This window comes from Tupaia chinensis, unplaced genomic scaffold, assembly GCF_000334495.1.
Source record: "Tupaia chinensis unplaced genomic scaffold, TupChi_1.0 Scaffold000028_1, whole genome shotgun sequence".
Classification (NCBI taxonomy): Eukaryota; Metazoa; Chordata; class Mammalia; order Scandentia; family Tupaiidae; genus Tupaia; species Tupaia belangeri.
Window position 1 is genome coordinate 2,895,618 of NW_006159458.1, and position 6,423 is coordinate 2,902,040.

Sequence of the window (6,423 nt, forward strand, 5' to 3'; positions counted from 1 at the left end):
CATGGCCATCCCCCCTGGGGGATGATTTCTCACTTTCTGTCTCTCTGTCTCTCTCTGTCTGTCTGGCGAGTGCACATGCCCTATAGCAAAAACCTCTCCAAAAAAAGAAAATGGAGTTGGTAAACGTTTCCTTACAAGAGTGTGTCTCAATAACTGGGCAGAACGGCCGTGCATCTCAAAGAATGGACCCACCAGGAAACTCCATGGCAATGCATTCCCTCCTTTGCTAATCGTCAGACACGCGCAGGACTATGGGAATACTGACGTTCCTCCTCTGGTCAGTAATATTTACAAAGGGCCACACAACGCCTAGGAAAAAAACTGACCCAAATCCCTGATAATACCCGTTAGCAATTTCCTCACTCAGTTAAAGCGGGCATTCCGCATGGCACAAATGCAGTGATCAGTCCGTGGGTGCGTTTTACAAACATGAGAAGCACGACAAGATCACCAACTGGCTTCTCAGAAGAGAACCTTAGGAAAAAAGGAAGAGAGGGAGGTTGCTGAGGTGGACAAACGTTTCTTAAAGCACATGAAGTGTTGCCTGAGGAAGAAAAAGACTTCATCCAAAAGGACCTAAGAGGAAAACCACAATTTGGACTGAGGAGTTTTGTTTTTTGTTTTGTTTTGTTTTGTTGGGGGTTTTTTTGTTTCTTTTTTCTGTCTCTAGAATTGTACCTCCGTGCAATAGCGCGTCCCGGAGTCGTGCCAACGAACACGTCCAGCCTCGTGCCAGGCGTACACTGGCTGGGTCGCGGGCAGATTCTGCTGGAGGGCTTCGCGGCCTGGTGTTGCGGGGGTCTGCGCCTAGCCAGGACGGCACAAGCACGCACGTCAAGGAGTCTTAACCACCATGGACAGCTCACTGGCTTCCCCCAGCCAGCGCTGCGCGGCTTACAGACTCCTTCGGAGCCACCAGTGAGGTTGATTTGCAAGCCCTGGAGAGATGCCACGTGTTCCCCGGTCTACGCTCACTACGATCACCAAATGCAACCTCTGAACAGTTTTGTACAGACCGACTGGGCATCGGGGATTAATAAACGTCTCTTTGACCTCGAATCAGTACTTTAAGGTGTCACTGGACCCTAAGAATCAGACGGGAAGGGCTGGCAGAAAGAACTTGGTTCCACTTCCCTTCCTTTCCTCTCCCCTTCCTCCGCCGCCCCTCACCCCACTCTGGCTTTGCGGATCGTGTTAAATGAAATGAAACAGACTGGGTCCGGGGCTCCAGCAGCGCGGAGCTTTACTGGCGCTGGGGAAGCAAGCCGGGATAGAGTCCCGGGTTCCCGGAGGAGGGAGTCGTCCCTCCACACCCCCACGCAGCCCTGGACTCGGACCGGACAGGGCCGGGCGGGGAAAGCGAGACCAGGGTACATTTGCTCCACCCTTCTCCCTCCCCGCCACCCCTCACCCCGCCCGCTCTCGTCACCGTCTGCCTGGGGCTTATCTCATGTTTGAGTCATAAATGGACCTGGAGGGAGAAGGAAGGGAGAGCCCAGCTCCTGGGAAGTTCGTGCGCGCCCTCAGGCCCTGCCCTTGGGTCACTACGTTCCCGAGGCTTTCTCTGGTTCGCAGCTGGATGCGGGGCTCTCCCCGGAGGAGTGGGGCGCACTAGGGCCTGTGAGTCTGCCCACAATGGGGTGTGGAAACCAGGCGCCCAACCTGGCGGCATGCGGCCGAGCGCGAAGTCCTCAGTAACACTGCTTTGGGCCAGACGGTTCTGCGCCGCAATCTGGAGTCTAAACTCTTAGGAAGTCCAAGGAGAACCCTGAGAACGTAGCGAGGCCCTCTAAGGGGCTAGCAGGCCTCTGACGGCTCCGTCTAAGGTCCCCAGGAGATTACAGCTGAGTCGTCTCGGCAATGGGTGACCTAAGCCTGTCCCAGGAAGTGGGAGTTAATGACGATCCGCCGATTAGCCTCTCCCAAGATCCTGGTTGGACCCTTGCCCTCAGGGGAGACTCGGTTCTCCTCTAACTGCATCCCACATGCAACAAAGAGCCCGTTAGACCCCACCACACAGTAATCACCAGCTCAAAGTGAAATAGGCACAACTCCCAGTCTAAGTCTGAAATGCCTTCCTGCCTGAGAGGATGAGCACTTCAGCCCCAGGATGCCTTAGGGAAGGACTGAGAATGGCTGGTTCTGCAGGGGCGAGAATGGTGTTCAGGAAGGTAAAGGGTTCCAAAGCGCCAGCGACGCCCCAGGTCATCGCTTCAGGCAGTCCCAGTCCAAGAATTTAAAGTGATGGGACCAGCAGTCAGCGTCATGACTATGTCGCTGAAATCCCACGTAGTCGACCGCGGTTTGCGTCCGGTACCCGGTGGCTTAAAACTCATACCAGGTGCGTGTGCGTGCGTGCCCAAGATCCCGAGAGGAGAATGGAGGAGAAGGGATTGCTGCGTGGCCATCCCCCCTGGGGGGTGATTTCTCGCTTTCTGTCTCTCTGTCTCTCTCTCTGTCTGTCTGGCGAGCGCACGCGCCCTATAGCAAAAAAAAAAAAAAAAAAACTCTTAAAAAAATGGTAAAAAAAAAAAATTTAAAGTGACAATTCCTATTCACAGGGGTGGCTGAGCTGCAGCCAGGAAGGCTCCATGGCGTCCTGCGAGCTCGGTTTCAGGTGGAGGGGTTGTCGTCTGGATCAGGTGGGCCTTGGAACGCTCTCTGTGGTCTCGCACAAATCCAGAGCCGTCTACTTCCAAGAGCCCAGAACTCAGCCCAGACAATGACACTGAACTGACATCAGTCCAAAACATCAGCTCTCAGACACTGCGCATTCCCGTTCTCCTCCTCCATCCCTCCCCTTCCCCTCCCTCCATCTCTCATACATACACACACAGACACACACACACACCTGAGAAGAGACTCCTCTGTTAAGTTTCAGTGATGGTGATATTTGAATGGTCATGGGTTTGGGAGGTACACAAGTGCTTGACCTTAGTGAACCGGTCTCAAGAGAACCCTTGTCTTCTCATTGGTTTGGGCTCCTCCCAGGAAAGCCATCTCCCTCCTGGGCTTTCTGATCCTGTTTAGGGAAGCTGAACATTGCCCAGGAAGTAGGAGAGGCTGAGGATGGGTGTGAGGCCCATTTTCCCAAGGGGAGGATCCATCAGCCTGATGCATATCTAGGCACTCTTCCCTGGGGCAGTTCCTCCAGATGTTAGCAGTTCCTGGAGAAGGCCGGGGTTTGAGTCTTATCCTCATCTATTGTAACTACAAAGAGATTTCATAATGAAACACACCCTTTCCCATCCCTACTGGGGATTTAAAGGCTACACAGCCCTTTTTCTTTTCTGCTACCTTGAGGTCAGCTAGGAAGAGCCAGCTCAAATCTCCACTCAAATCTCAGTCCAGGCAAGGGATGAGAGCCACCTTCTAATGGAATTAAATGAGAGCATTGCTTGAGCTGATTTTGCAACTTCTTCATGTAAACATAGAAGAAAAATGGAAGAGTTGAGTTTAGTTGTTTGATTTCATAAAATTTTAGAGATGTGTCTTGTAGCCACACATTGGCAAATAAATATGGATGTTTATTGGTAAAGTGACAATTCCTGAGCCCAGGTGCACTGTTGACTTAAACAGTGCCTTTAAAGATACTTTTTTTGGTTGTAATGGTTGGTTGCTTCTTGATTGAGCCAACAATGGAGAAGGATAAAGAAGCTAAATGTAAGGCTAGTTTATTTTTTCTTTAAGTTAGAAGAGGAAATATCTCTGGAGGTATATATTAACTAGCTCTTCAACATTTATAGGAGAGTAATACACTTAAAAATTCAGAAAACTTCCTTTAAATTGGGCCATAGCAAACTGCCACTGGTGATGGGAAGATGGAAGTCTGGAGCTTGCTCCTGGGCTAGGCATTCGTGTAGGTGTAAACCTCACAATGCTAAACTATCTTCACATGGAAACACTCCAGATGAAAGACCAGCCTTCAAATCCACCGATTTGCTAAGGTGCATTTATGTGATAACAAGGCCTAAGCAAACACTGAGCTTCTACTGGCATCTGTTCTATTCCTAAGCCTCAAAAAAGTGTGTGTGTGTGTGTGTGTGTGTGTGTGTGTGTGTGTGGGGGGGGGTGGTCTCTTGCTCCTGGGCTAGGCATTCGTGTAGGTGTAAACCTCACAATGCTAAACTATCTTCACATGGAAACACTCCAGATGAAAGACCAGCCTTCAAATCCACCGATTTGCTAAGGTGCATTTATGTGATAACAAGGCCTAAGCAAACACTGAGCTTCTACTGGCATCTGTTCTATTCCTAAGCCTCAAAAAAGTGTGTGTGTGTGTGTGTGTGTGTGTGTGTGTGTGTGTGGCGGGTGTTCCTACTGTGTCTCATTTGCAGTCATGCGTCATTGTTACCAAGTTAGTTACTCAGTTGTATTGGGAGCTAGATTATGTCAGAAAATATCCTTTTCAGAACAGGTAAGAAGCCAGGGTCTGGGGTATATATTGAGGAGAATTTTCACTGAAAGTAATAAACAGGCACCTTGGAAGAGGCACCTGTTTTCTAATCATTATCTTTAGCAGGAAAAGAAAGGATTACTTAGGAGATGTTTTTAATTCATTAAGACTTCATTTTACTTTTTGGAAGAACAAAAAATTACTTCTGGAAGAGACTGCTGAGGTCTCCCTTCTTTGGCCAGAAGACCAGAGAGAAGACTATAAATCAAGGAAAAAGTGAAGTAATAAATTATGAGGAAATTTCAGTACCCCAAGTATATAAACACTATTTATTTTTCCTGTGTCTATATTTTTTCTTTTTGTGGAGGAGAGTAAATTCTAAAAATGATGTGATAGATCTGTTGCCATTAACACCAGAAAAGTGTGTAGAGAAAAAGAAAGGAGAGTCCATTCTGTTTAATTGGTAGAAAAAGCAAAATAAATCAAAGTCTATTGATGTTTTTATAATGTTGTGAGAGAAAAATTAATTTATATAATGTGTTCAATCTAATTTTTGTTTTAACCTTTTATTGGGGGAGGGTTGGCTTCTTAAAGCCTGGGTAGTTTGAAACTTGGCTAAGTACCTCTGATTTTTTTTTTATTGTGGAAGTAAATATTATCATTTTAATGCTAAACAACTTGTAAGTATTAAATGGCTTATTTGTGATTTACTTTTTAACAGGCTTCCCCTCCCCCCTTCGGACCTAGTGATTACATTAAGACTCCTGAGTCTTTTTGGAAAGAATTTATTATAAATCAGAAAGTGTTAGAGGTTCAAAGGTTGACATTTCTGAGTGCTAATATTTTGTCCTTTTAGGCCATGCAAACAGGTCTACACATTGAGAAAGTCTTAGACGTTCAAGGAAAGTTGTGGAAATTCTCAGGTTTTTTTTTTTTTTTAAGTGAGAGGAAGCCAATTTTTTTTTTTTTTAAGTAACCAACTCTAGGAGATAGGCGCTTCTGCGAAGGGGTGCCCCCCGCCCCCACTCTCAGCAGCAAACTTGAACTGCTCGCTCGCCTTAACCATTGAGGGGAAAGGGAGCCAAAACCAGCCTGGGTCGGGGAGAGGGCGCTATTTCACTCACCCTGGGTAAAATCTGTGGAGCACCAGCCGCAAAGACAGGCTAGGTAAAGGTCAGACTCCATCATCTCAAATCTCTAAGTCACACCCACCTTCTAGGAGAGTAATGAAACCTATGGGCAGGATTGTCTAGAAGACAAACATCCCTCAAATGATTCCTAGACACCGGCATTCGTTTCCAAAAGATAGAGGAGCCTGTGGGGCAAGTATCCACACTCGCTGCAATTCTTTCCCATAGGATACTACCCTGTAATTCAGAGCAGTCCTTCTTCCCCGCCCGATAGCTCTGGGAAGAACCCCTGCTTTCTCTTCGCTTCCGGAAGATAGTTCCGCTGCATCTGCCGGCTGAAGCGACTCGGATACAGCCATCCTAGAATCCGTAGCTGAGGACTTTGGGGGGAGAGGAGGGCGACAAAGTAGGATATTCGAGACAAGGTGGGTTAGACGCCTGTTGCTGGTGAAAGGGGACGTGTGCTTGCCTCTGGAGGGTCGGTTCACCCCTGCACAGTTCAAAAGGGGGTGTCCATTCTGTGCGCGGTGTTCTTGAACGGGTTCCAGATGCCCCGAGCTGTTCTCAGACAGCCAGGAGTGCAATCTCGACCTGAAGTGGAAAATCATTTTTTCTCTTGTAAGCCGAACATCTCCCCCTCCCTAGCCGAACTTCGCGCTCGGCTTGTCCCAAGAAAGGGCCAGACAGGAGGGTTCCCCCATCTAGCGCCCGGAGCTGAGCCGGGCCCGCTGAGGGCTCAGATCACAGGCCAACGGCCCGTGTCCTCTCCGCCCAGGATCCGAGAGCCCACGGTTCTCGTCCCGCTCCTTGCCGGTCCGCCCCTGGCGGTCTCGGCGCCCGCTCGTCCGGCCCCGCGCACTAGGGGGGCGCCGGCTGCCCCCGGCTGTCCGCAAGCCC